At 42.4% G+C, this 13,745-nt stretch overlaps 1 protein-coding gene across 1 annotated transcript in view; it reads left to right on the forward strand.

Annotated features, from left to right (window-relative positions):
- Positions 1-4,126: 4,126 nt before the first annotated feature.
- Positions 4,127-13,745, forward strand: part of LOC130706987 (putative tyrosine-protein phosphatase auxilin) — a gene marked incomplete at its 3' end in the record, with an annotated part of 32,033 nt that continues 22,414 nt past the window's right edge. The window contains exon 1 of the mRNA XM_057539634.1: positions 4,127-4,145. The remainder of the gene's footprint in view (positions 4,146-13,745) is intronic.

The raw sequence follows: 13,745 nt of genomic DNA on the forward strand, positions 1-13,745 counted from the left end.
TTCTACCTCCTCATTTTACAGAGGAAGAGGCTTTGCCCAGGGTGGGAAAGCCGTCTGCTTCAGGGTACACTGGAATTTGGAACTGAACTCCTTTGGTTACTCTCATGAATCAGATAATACAGATTCCCAAATGCCTGGACTCATGCCTGGGAGGGAGTGGACTCAAGTGTGTAGGTGTGTGGGGAGAAGAGACGTTGGCTCTACTCACGTGCTGCCCCCCACCATCCTGGGCGAGTCCAGGTTTCTACACTTGTGACAGTGGCTGCTGAGGGAAGAATTGGGTGTCTCGGATGTAGGCATTTCTGTTTTTTTTTTTTTTTTTTTTAGAGGGAAGGATTTTTTATTTACTTATTTATTTATTTTTGGCTGTGTTGGGTCTTCGTTTCGTGCGAGGGCTTCCTCTAGTTGCGGCAAGCAGGGGCCACTCTTCATCGCGGTGCGTGGGCCTCTCACTATCGCGGCCTCTCTTGTTGCGGAGCACAGGCTCCAGACGCGCAGGCTCAGTAGTTGTGGCTCACGGGCCCAGTTGCTCCGCGGCATGTGGGATCTTCCCAGACCAGGGCTCGAACCCGTGTCCCCTGCATTGGCAGGCGGATTCTCCACCACTGCGCCACCAGGGAAGCCCACGTAAGCATTTCTTGAGTCTCATTTATATTGGGCAAGGTCATCTTGGGGCTCTTTCAGAGGTACAGCCACCCATGTGCTTTGGCAATTGCACTGAGACCTCTGCTCTTCTCTCTAACGGGGAAATGAAGAATAGGATGGTGGGAGGGCATGGAATTTAGGGCCAGGCAAACCTGCTTTGTGTCTCACCCTGCTGTTCGTTAGATACGTGACCTTTGCTGCCGTCGCTGGGATGTTTGTACACATGACTGGTGAACAGGAGGATCAAAATCTGAGCAGCTGCTGACCCTAAAGAGTGCCTGTGCCTGTCGGGTGGGTGGGACTGGGCAGCAGGAAGAGACAAATTTAGGAAAGAGCATCTTTTGTTTTTTTTAACTGAAATGTATTTGACATATAACAGTATATAAATGTAAGGTGTACAACATGTTGATTAGATACGTTTTTATGTTGTAATATGATCACCTTTATAGCATTACTTAGCACCTCTGTCACGTCACGTAATTATCATTTCTTTTTTGTGGTTGAAATAATGAAGATCTAGTCTCTTAGCGGGTTTGATGGTTATAGTATAATAATGTTGTCTGTGTTCACTATACTGTGCGTTAGATCACTAGGACTTATTTACCGCTCATTGCAAGTTCGTACCTTTAAACCTCAGTCCTATCCCCCCACCCTCCAGACCCTGGTAATCACCATTTCACTCTGTTTTTACAAGTTTGCCTTTTTTAGATTCTACATATAAAGAGCCTCTGAAGGCGCTGCCCCCATCCCGGTGCGTGACCACCTAGTTTGCACAAGGGACCATGAGTGGAGCTGGGCCTCGGCTTTCCTCTCCTGCCTGCTAAAGACTCAGCATGTAGTTTTCATTCATTTGTGCCTTCCCAGCAAGTGTTGTTTAGAGGTTTCCCCTTCGTAGGATCTGGTCTTAAAAATATCCTTACATCATATACAGAGCAGACATCACGGGACCTGGCTTCTCTACTCCGGCAGTGCTTGCTGGTTTGATTGTTTCCCTTTATGTTTTAAGCTTTTAACTAATATGTAAAATGTCATGAGAAGATCACAGGCTTTGGAGGGAGACAGATCTGGGGAAGAGCCCAGGCTGTGTGACTGTATCTGTGTCTTGGGTCCTCAGTTTGCTCATCTGTAAATGGGGGATGATAGAGCTTACTTGGCAACATGATTGTGAGGATCAAATGAGACAATGGATTGAAAGCCTGGAGTCCCAGTTCCCAGCAATCAGAAGGTGAGTAATGAATGATAACCACTGCCATTATTACCAGGCAGCACTTCAAAGCAATTGCAGTTGGTTTAAGAGTGAAGTGGTGCTCTTGGTTTCTTGACAGATTTAATTCCATTTGATTCAGCGTCCTATTTTGGACTGTTTATACCTTGGTAGGCAGCCTGCTGGGTGCTTGGTACAGACATAAATTAAGCACTGTCTCTGTTCTCACTAAGCTTTTCTTGCACTTTAATTTGTCTATTTGAAGCTTCCAACAAAAGCATTCCCACACCCCTCCCAATAATTCTAAATAACTCTGTTCTGTTGAAGGTTAGTTTGGCCCTCAAGCCTTTTGGGATTTGAGGACGACTCACCTTCCTAATTTTGTCTCCCACCCTCTCTAACACTCTCTACATCCTCCCAATTCCTTGAGGAAACAGCATGATATCCTGGTTCCAGTATGTTCTATAATCAATGCCTTAGACACGTTGCACACTATCCTTCCTTCTCTATAGTGAAGAGTGTGATACCCATCTCAGTGTTGGGTGAGGATTCACGCCTGTGAATCTTGGTTCTGAGAGCGGGTAGCCTCACACGGACTAGACCGAAGGAAAGAGAAGAGACATACTGGAATCTGCATCTGTCAAATGGCAAGGAGAGGCAGAAGCTGCCTTGAACGCAGGGAGGCCCTGGGTGCACGGTGATTTGTCTGTGCCGTTCGTGGTGCCGTTTCTGCAGCTTGCAGAAGAGAAGCCACACAGCTCTTTCCTGTTCCTCCCCTCCTCCCCTCCAAGCTCCTTATAACAGTAGATGATGGCAAATATGGGATGATGATAATGGCTACTTCTTATTGAGCACTTGTGTATGTGTGTGTGTGTAAATATATATATATATTTTTTAGTTAACAGTACTCTCAAAACTGAGCCTCTAAGAGGTTACATGGCACTCTTGAGCATGGAGAAGACAGGAAGGTGGCTGAAATGGTGGTGGTGGCCCCTCCAAAGCATGACTGATGGTTGGGGAGCTAGTATGCCAGGGGAACAAAATCTGTCTCCTCAGCAACACCCAATGTTTGGCTTTGTTGTCATTGGTGCGTTCCAGTTATCTTCATGTGGGTGAAGAAACAGGTCTCAGAAAATTTAATCCAGCTGGCCGTTCTATGCCCAGAATTCAGTGAAGTCCATGATTTCCAATTAATGGGCCTCCATGCCAAGATTGAGGTCATATCGTTAATCTTGCTTTTATTTTAGGGTTTCCACTGTCATGATTTACAGTGCAGCCCAGCCAGTCTTGTCAGGATTATTGGAGCATAATTAAGCCAGAAAGACAGCCAGACCAGCGAGTTAACGTGGGGCCAGGGAGGGACCCCCTTCCTTTGCTTGGTAAGCCTGCCTCAGGCAGCATGGGGCCGCATGTGAGGATTTTCATCTGAGGACCATTTCCTGCATGTCTGATCTCTGTGCAATTCAAATCCCCATACGATAAAAAAACTCCAGACAAGGAAAGGATTTCAGAGTCCCAGTTGGTGATCCATTGTGTACAATGTTCTAGTTAATTCAGTGCCACCACATACACCTCCACGTCAAGTTACCATTTACTAAGTGGTAAATGTAACAGTGTGCTTTTTACAGATGGTGGATTTAATCTTTGTGATGATTCTGTGAGGAAGGTATCATAGGCTTTCTCTTTGCATGAGAAAAGAGAAATATATATCTATATATTATTATAATATATCTATTATATACAGATAGTAAGTGGCCTTTCCACTGAATGGATGGAAGAATTTGGCAGTTCCTAGATGCAGACCATTCCCAAGTGCCTGTTTCCTTCCCTTTCTTGTGGTTGTTCTGCTCAGGATGATCTCCTCCACTTTCCCGTAGGAGAATAAGAATATAGGCATGTATAGGAAAATACTCTTTATGATTGCCTTCCAGGTGATAGATGTTTATCTGTCATTATCTTGTTTAAACCCTACCGCGTACATGGAAGGAAGATATTATCTGCCCCCATTTTACAGTTGAGGAAACTGAGGCTTAGATTAATTAGCCTGCCCATTGATATGCAGGTAGGAAGGAAGGAAGGTCAGTGTCATTAATCCAGGTCTGCTTATTTGCAAAGCCTAAGTCCTTTCAATTACATCATGCTGGTACCAAATGCTTCTTCTCTTTTCTCTGGTTTTCCAGCAGTGCTTATTGTTGAGTTGAGACTCTTTGGGACAAGTAACACGTGGAGGGCCATTTTTTGAGTGGAGGGGGTCTGAAGAGAGGCTAGAAACCAACCTACTACCCAGCAAGTAAAGGTATGCCCTTGAGCTTTAGCTCACATCTGCTATGTGCCTAGGCCAGACCCAGGTGTCTCCCATCATTGCCTTTGATTAAATTTGCTTGGTGTTTGGTTTTTCCATGTGAGAGGGTACTGGTGAGGCCTTTATGAGAATGTCTCCCAGACAAGTCCATGCCAGAAGCTTTGTCCTGAGACCAGTGAAATGAGGAGTTGAGGGTTCTTTCTGCACTTTGGTAGCAGGTTTTCCTCCGATTGCTTGCTGTGGGGTTTGGTTTTGTTTCGTGGTTGTTTTTTGTCTCAGGATTCACTTTCAGAGTATTTCCACATCCCCTGTTTAGTTAGCATTTAGGTGTATCCTCACTGGAGTTCACTGATCCGCACTGAGCATTTTTATGCTCCGCACGACTTACTCCGGAGACAGCGCATCAGAGATTCCTACTAATACATTTATCTGATGATTAGATGCCGAAGGTACTGCCTTGAAATTCCCTTCAGGTGTCCTCGGATGGAATTCTGGCTTTTGAAATGTGTCCTGAAGTGTGTGTGTGTGTGTGCGCGCGCGTGCGCGCGCACGCTATCCCTGGGGAATTCCACTTGTCTGAGGCAGCATTAATCTGCTCTGTGAAGGGCTTCTTAGAAATCTGCTGATAACCGTTTTTTGTCATTTGTTATGTCAGTGTGAGGACCAAATCCAACAGGCAGTTATACAGAGAGCAGGCAAGAGTTCTTTACTCTTTTGCTTGACCTTCAGACCTTCTGGGATCCGAGGACTACTCAACTTCCCAGGCTCACTTCCCTCCTTTCTCTAACACACCCTCTGCATCCTCCCAATTCCCTGAAGAAACAGCATGATATCCTGGTTGCAGTATGCACTATAGTCGGTCTCTTAGACAAATTATTTACCATCTCAGTGTCCCTCTCCTCCCTCTCCGTTTAGTGGACACTGTAAAACCCATCTCTCAGTTTTCTTAGCCTGGTCCCCAGAACAGTTGTAACTGGTGCTCAGGTATGGTTCTTTTCCTTCTTATGTATGTCCTTGACTTGTTGGTCTCTTGGTCTGTGCTTTCTCTCTTCCCTCAGCCTGATATGTCCTTCAGCCTATTTCTACCCAAACTGCAATTCAAATACCACCTCTTCCATAAAGCCTTCCTCTTTCCTACTTCCAGCAACCTGCATCCCTCTCCTCAAGCTGGAAATAAGCTCTTCTGAACTCCTGTTCACTTTATATGCACGTATATATATAATAATACTTGGCAAGTCTGAGCAAGAGAAAAGCAGTTAACAATTATGGTGCAGCTCTGTGAGAGATGTAGAGAAAAAATATTCATGACTCAGAAGACTGCTTTTCACTGTTAAGTGGGAAAAATGGCAGGTCCAAACTATATATAGTATGATCTTATTTTTGTGTACCTGTGCATAGAACACATAATATATATGCATGCATGTCCACAAAAACACAGAACTAAAAATGCGAGGATGTGCATTTCTCCAAAATGTTAACAGTGGTCACCCTTGTTTCTTTCTTGTTTTATTTTCTTCTCTGTTTTAATTCCATTTTCTTTGGTTTTAGTGGACCTCAGGTGCAGAGAAGTGACTTAATCATACTGCTTTGCAGTCTTTACATTGCACAGGCCCCTCTCTGGTTTTATCCTAGATTTTCTTTTTTTCTCCTTTCATCCCCCATCCTTTCCTCTTTTCTGTTTGCTTTCTTCCTAATGTTCTTGATGGGTGTCCTTAGATGTGCCCAGATTTTCCATATTAAATATGAATGACCTCTGCAGTATATATATTATTCTATAATAAAATACATATTATATAATGTTATATAATAAAATATGATATAAAATAAGATATATAACATATACACATATATAATATATATATATACTGTATTTTAATCTGAAAGAAAATCTTTTTTACAGTAGAAACTGGAATGCACATTTGTTTAGTACTTCCTTTCCCCCTTTCCTTCCCTCTCTCAACTTCACAGTTACACACACACACACAAATGAAGATATCTTGACCAGTTGTACCCTCAGATCTAAAATGCTAGAATTCTTTATTATATCTGTTGGTTGATGCCTGTCTTAAGCTCTGTGATACATGGCTATACATAACGTTTTCTCTGAATTGTCTCAAGTAATTGAGCCAGGTTCCTAGTTCTTAGCACAGCACAGAGCTTTAGGAGGGAATGGCTGTGGCAATGGGGACAGCCTTATGGGAGCATGGATGGTAATTCATGGTGAATCCTGCATTTGTCTTATCTTCCCCCGCTCTGGACTCTATTGGCGAGTATGGCAAGAGGGACTCAGGCTTTGGAGTCAGTGCTTTGTGAGTGTGTGTGTGTGTATGTGTACACCCGTACATATATATGTGAATACTTATTGAAGGTTTACATTATAAATATGTGTAGTTTATTATATGTCAATTTTATATATGTCAGTAGAGCTGTTTTTTAGAAAAGTTAATCATATTAATGCTTTGTGGAGAATGATTTGGTCTTTGTAGTGTATCCATGTGAGGCATGGGAATATGTTACTAATATCCCGTTGAGTTTTGAAGTGTTATGAGCCTGGGTTGCTTCCTCTCAAGATTCAAGCAGAACTTCCACCTCTGTGGTTGAAGGTACCCGACTGTGACTGACAAAATGAAAAAAGCACGGGTCTTGGCATCATACAGGCATTTGTATATCCTAGCTAAGAAACCTTGTGTGAATGAATCTGCCTCTTTGAGGCCCACTTGCCTTATCTGAAAAATAAGAGCAAAAATATCTGTCAGTTTTACTGTGTGGGGTATTGTATGTTCCTAGCATGATGCTTAGCATGTAGTAAGCCTCCTCTGGTGTAATGGCGTATGTGCAGCATATGTGTGTGTGTATATAGTATACATACATCTACTCTGAGCTTGTAAACAACAAACAATATCCATCCATGACAGTTGCTGCTCCTTTGGAGAGCAGTGGTGGGATCTTTCTCTCAGAAGTCTGCTACAGTGGCAGCTCTAGAATTTCCATCTAGGAGTCGCTAAGAGAGGACAATCTTATTGGAAGGAGGGAGGGTGAGAGACTCCTCGTAGAACTTCATTTGCATAGCAAACAGTGCTTTCCTAAGATTCTCGCGTATCTGGGAGTTGTTTGGGAGGACTGTTAGAGTTCTCAGTCACCTTTTGAAGCCTCTGTTCCTCCCCTCTCCCCATTAAATAGAACCAAAGTGGTGAAAAGAAGATTTTTGCTTGATTTTTTTCTTGGTAGTATTCTTTCAACAGGGCTTCAGTTCTTTGCTATCTCTGTCCTCTGATGGACAGGGTCAGATAACACTGAGGGCGTTTTCTCTGTTCCAGGCCACAAGACTAGTCATTAGCGGGAGATGTCATAGTCCATTTAATGCAATTAAAGCCCTGACCTTTTGGTTAAAGAAAAGAGGAAAAAAATGTGATGGTCCCTCGCTTCCTGGAGTTGAGAGGCCATGTGGTAGGCAGAAACTTTTCTGTTTCTTCAGAATTCCACTGAGGTCTGATCTCGTTAGATTTGATCATTATTATTTCATAAGGGGGAACCTCTTTATTTGGCCCAAGTGTTGGAGAGTAAAGATCTCCTAGACAGATCTGTTTCCCCGGCACATCGTGAGTACTTAAGATATTTACTGAATCAAAGTCAGCAACATCCATGTATTGTTCTATATGAGAATTTACTGTGTAGAATTTGGATTGACAACTGTAGCCTGACTTCAGTGATCCGTGAAGGAACAAAATGTGTTACATCCATTTAGCTGGAGTTTCCCTAGTGCCGCAGACCGGCTGCAGAAAGCTAGAAGTTCCTGGCGGTGAGGGGTAAGGAACTGAAAAGCACCAGTATGGGGTCAGAAGGGCCAAGACAACTGATGGTTGCAAGGCAAGTTTATTCAAAGCATGAATGTATATATAGGTTTAGTTCGGAACGAATATCAGACAATACATCAGTAAACCTTGTATTTCCGCATAATTCTGTCGCCACTATCTATGCGCCACTATCTATGCACCACTATCTATGCACCACTATCTATGCACCACTATCTATGCACCACTATCTATGCACCACTATCTATGCACCACTATCTATGCGTCAGCATGCCTTATGGGCCATCCTTCGGAGATACAGACTTCCCCCTCAGGGCAGCACGTCCTTCTTCTGGGGAACAACCAGGGGCTCTTAGATGCAGAGCAGACACCTGGAGCGAAACTGGCCGCAAGCCATTTTCCTTTTTTACGCTCAATACCGCAGCGTCAGGGGTGCGTACCAAGAAAGAGACAAGCAGTTCTCCGGAAAGCAGAAAGCTGAATAAGCTTACAGCTTGGGGGCCACCACACCCTAGCACTACCAGCCTGTTCGCGACCGCTGTGCCTTGCCTTTATTCTACCAAAGTCAATTTTGGTCTCAGTTTGGTCTTCACTTTGACTCTATTTCTCATTCTTTCTACTCTTATCATTCTTTTTAAATATCTTGGATCCTTTCGGAAAAGAGGAGCTAGAGATGGTTACTTAATTAGCTCCTCTTATCTGTCTGAGTATAAAAACTGTAGGCAGCAAATATAACCAGCTCTTGTTGCGTTTCATGAAATCTCCATCTCTTAGGCAAGCATGCTCAGTGGGTGCAGGATGATACAGTGCTACAATCAGAAATTCAGAGAAATATGAGGAGACAGTGAAAGCATCTGGTTATATTTGCTGCCTACAGTTAGGCCAAGACCAAGTCTCTCCCAAGGTTGATCTGTTTGGTCTTCCTTGCCGCCTCTGCCGTCTTCTCTCTGATTCTTATATTCTGCAGCAGCCCAGTTTCCTGTGCATTTATTGAGTGTTTACTGTGTGCCAGGTATTGCGCTAAGGTATGGCACAATACCTTTTAGGAAGGTATGAGGAAGCATGAAACATTGTTCCTGTTATTGAAGACGCAGAGTTGCTGGGATAAAGGTGGGTGGGTCAGACCCATTCACAAATAATTCTGTGTCTGTCAGACTGCTCCACATCCTAGGATGGAGGTGAAAAGTGAGGTGAGAGAATGGGGTCAGGAGAGACAAAGTTCTTATGAAAGACTTCAGGATGGGGAGGTGAGTAAGAGCAGAGGCTTTGGATCCAGCCAAACGTAGATTCACTCTCATTCTGCCATGACTGTCACTAAACTTTACCAAAGCCTCCGTTTCCTCAGTGGGACACCCAAGGGCCACTGTGCTTAGCGTGAGGGTCTAATTTAGTAGCGTGTGGAAACTACTTAGCAGAGTGCCTAGTCTAGAGTATGTGCTTAACAGATGACCTTTTTACAATGATGATACAGTCTCAAAGAATTTTAGAACTGGAAGGGACTTAGGGAATCATCTAAATTCATTCCCCTGTTTCTATCTTCTTTGAGACCCTGAGTCTGTGATTCTGTTATGGCCACATTGCTCAGGAAGGAGCTGGGGTTGCTCCTCCCATCAAAGTCCTAAAAGTGGGTAAAGAAATACTGTGCATACTGATTTGATGGTATCAAGAGTGATAATAAAATATTTTAAAACTGTCCTGATAATACAATTTAATGTATAAATATATATAAAATATAAAGTGTAGTCCCTTTTATTCTCTAAGCAAGCAAATACACACATGCACATATAATTGTTTACTATGTGGTAATATTTATAGCACACATTATTTATCATGCTAATGTCCCTCTTTTTTTGTTGAGTTGGGACATTCTCTAGAGTATCCTTGTCGCTAGCTAAATGATCCCCATTTCCAAGTGATGGTTTGATGTAGGGAATGGCGTCAGATCCTTCCAGCAACATCCCTGTGAAGTTGACTCTCTCAGAGGCCCCGGTACCTTATTCCAGCTCAAGAAGGACTGAGTGTGTTATTGACTTGTCAGGGCTCTGATACACTTTGAGGGTCCTTCGTGGTTTGGACCCTCAAAGCCAGAACCATTGGCACCACCTGCTTTGTGGCCTGTACCTGCCAGCGCTGAGTGCCTTTGGAGCTGCTGGTGGACGCAGCACACACCCAGGCCTCTGCCCCCAGGGTCTGTTGAGCAGCTGCCAGACTGGTCCATGTCTTGGGCCCCTGCTATGCAATGTCATCAAGTGACTTGTAGTTTTTGTAGCTCATATTATGTGCCAAATAGTACAGAACTATTTCAGTATTTCAAAAGCCAGTATCCGTGAATCTGTGTGAACCTGAATATTAGTCGTGCAAAGAGCACATAATCGTTCTCCATATTGGGTACCAGATCACTTCAAGATGGGAAGAAGAAACCCCAAAGCTATAAAGAGGTTCACCTTTGTTAAACACTCGTGTTTCTGAACTATCAGAAGTGAAGAATTTACGTGTGCTGCAGCGGAAGCTCCAGAAAGAGATTCTGTCCTTGTCGCACATGTCCCTATTGTCTGTCTTCATCAACTCTGAAACTGAACAGCATGGCCTTTTTTTTTTTTTTTTTTTTTTTTGCTGAGGCTGCCTAACTCTGCTGGAGACAGCATTTTCATGGCTTTATTCTTTTCATTCCCCAGAGCCACCTTGTAGCTATCATTTATTAAGTGTGCACAACACACCAGGCACTGTGCTGAGTTTATAGAACTTTGTCTTATATAATCCTCACTGCAATCCTATGTGAGATTCTACTGAAGCTTCCAATTTAAAGATAAGGCTATCAAGACCTTGATCAGTTACTTAACTTTGCTAGGCTATATCTCCAGCTGGTAGCAGAAGTTGAATCTGAACCCCATATTTTGACTTAAACCCTGTAATTTGACTGTGGAGGCTTTGTCCCATGCCTAACCTCTTGTTTGGCATAGGTGGTGTCAATTTTTTCACTTAAATTTTTTTTCTATGAAATTGTTATCTTTAATATAATACAACGACTCATTTACATGAGAGCTGAATTTCTAAGAATTAAAATAAAAATTCCTGACTGTTTTAGAAAATCTTACTACTTAAAAATCACGTTGACATACATGATCTCATTTGATCCTTTTAACACCTTTTGACATGTAGAAAAGTTTTTTTTTTCTTAACTTGTTCCAATTTATAAAGGGAGAAGCAGCCTTAAAGGAGTTAAATATCATGCTTAGGTTCACACAGATTTTAAGGGAAAAAACTAAGTCTCCAGTCTAAGACCTGTCTCCCCAAAGTCCATCCTCTTTTCTCTAAGCTTCCCTGAACTGGGATGAACTGGGAATGAGGTGTAAGCAGTCTTTGATTTTAGAAGCCAAGGTAGTGGGCTTTTCCATGATATATCTAGTTGTTATCCCCATGTTATCCGTTTCTTGAATTGCGGGAAGCCAAGAGCTGGAAAATCTGCTATAAACAAGGATGATGAAGCCTTCAGTGGCGATGACACTGGTTCTTTGTCCCCTGCCAAGTGTTTTGGAGAAGAAATAGTATTTTCCTAGTATAGGGACGAATGGTACATCTCTGCAAGGTCCCTTTAGTTTTGGGAATTTCTATCCTCCAATTGCCAACTTGGTAGAATCCAGGAATGGACATTTGTAGCTTTATGACACTTAAATAACTGCAGAGGAAAATGCCTTACTGGTGAAAAAGAACATGAATATGAAGAGATCATGATGCCAAAATTCAGATGATCAGTTATCCCCCATACAGGCTGATCCTGAACACTATGGAATAATAACTCATAATTACTAGAACTGAATGACAGAGACTTTCCAGGAATGGGAAAGCTGACGCTCTGTGGAGATGTCTTTGTGGAGGCCCAGAGGACCCACTGAGGTGGGCTGATGTCCCAAGAACTTTAATTGTTGCCAAGAGTCCTTTGCCCCCTTTTCCCTGTTCTTAACGTACTGGATTATTTTACCAGAGCTGAGGCAGTTACTACCACGATGAAGCAGGGTCTCAGGTCTTAGAAAAAGTCAAGTACTGAAGAGATGTTCCTGGCATGTTCCCAGCCTGCTTGGAGTTAAAGATCCACATAGAGCTACTCAAGGGCTTATGGGCAACATCTACCTACATCTCATAGGCTGGGCTGAGAAACCGTTGTGACTGTGAACTATGATGACTATGTACAGAGAAGGGAGGTCTCTACCTCTATTGAGGAAGGACAAATTGAATTTTAATGGCATATCACTTGGCTGTTGTCTTTATTTTACATAACATACTTTTAATTACAAACCTAATGAATGTAAATTACAGAAAGTTTAGAAATTACAATCCAACAACACAAAATCACTTATCATTCTCCCACTTAGATATTATTGCTGTAATTATTTTGAAAATGTGCCAGTTAAGAGCCTGGACTCTGGAGCAGCCAGACTGCCTGGGTACGAATCCTGGCTCAGTAACTGTGGGACCTGGGGTGAGTCACTGATGTGTCTTTGCTTCAGTTTCTGCATGTGGAAAATGGAGAGAGCAATGGTATCTCCTTCACAGGGTGGTTGTGAAGATTAAATACGACCTATAAAGAATTGAGATTGGTACCTGATACATGGCAGGCATTCAGTAAGTTTGAATTGCTGTTATTTTTATTTTATGTTTATTAAATCATCTGAATTCTTTCTCTAAACTCAAATATTTTTCTTTTGCAAAAGTTAGATTGTACTGTGCATGTTTGTATGCTCTTTATCTTTCACTTAGCCTTTTGTTGTGAGCATCTGTATTCTTCTACAAAATGATTTTAATAGCTAATTTAATAGCGAATGGCTAATTACATTGTTAGAGGTAATCAATTATACATCCTTTATTGTCTCTTGCCATTGTAAGCCGTACCTCAAGGAACATCTTTTTGGATAAATATTTACATACCTTCTTTTTCTTTTGATGACAGTACTTTATGGGGGAGCATCCTTTCTTAGAGGTTACCAAGTGAAATTATATGCAGCCTAGGATGCCATGAGCATATATATTGTATAAGCAGTGGGAGCATATGTGGGGAATGACCCCGGTGCGTTATGGACTTTCCAAGGCAAGGCTTTTGTCAATATCTTCCTTCTTCTTTCACAATGCTTCTCATGGTGTTTTGTCCACAGCTAACAAATCAATAAGATGTTTATGAAAAGTAGCCACATGTACTTTTCTTATATTTCTAGTTACATTAAGGCAGTTAAGACCATCCTTAACATTTTGCTGGTCTTCTTAAAAATATATTTTTTTATTCCAAACAACAATCGAATCATTTCAAATATTTTTTGGACTGAAGCTTAATATAAGTAAATGAGCAAACAGCTAACAGTCCAGTGGGAAACAGATTCTCTCCCAGGAGATACAAATTTTATGTGACTCTGTGAGTGAGAACAGGTCAAGTCATATCCATGGTGAGTTCCCATGACTTGGGAGAGATAGGATGCTATTTCTAGTTTCCTAAACATTAGGAATTCCAAGAAAAACTTGTTGATTACATCCTTAGAAATGACACCGGGGGCAGAGTGCAGTTCTCTGGTGCTTATCTTCGGTGGGCTTAGATTTTAAAATGACAAGACGTCACAGAACAAGCTTCTACCTGGAGCCTTAGCGGCACAGACCTGGACGCTTTCTCCTTGGGTGGCATTCTCAGGCTGTCTCAACTCTGACCTCCCCAACTCCCACCTTCTTAGACCTTCAAATCCCCAAAGACCCTTTATAAGTACAGGGTATGTTCTTAGCACTTGGTACCATTTTAGCCGAA

Source organism: Balaenoptera acutorostrata, unplaced genomic scaffold (assembly GCF_949987535.1).
Source record: "Balaenoptera acutorostrata unplaced genomic scaffold, mBalAcu1.1 scaffold_1373, whole genome shotgun sequence".
Classification (NCBI taxonomy): Eukaryota; Metazoa; Chordata; class Mammalia; order Artiodactyla; family Balaenopteridae; genus Balaenoptera; species Balaenoptera acutorostrata.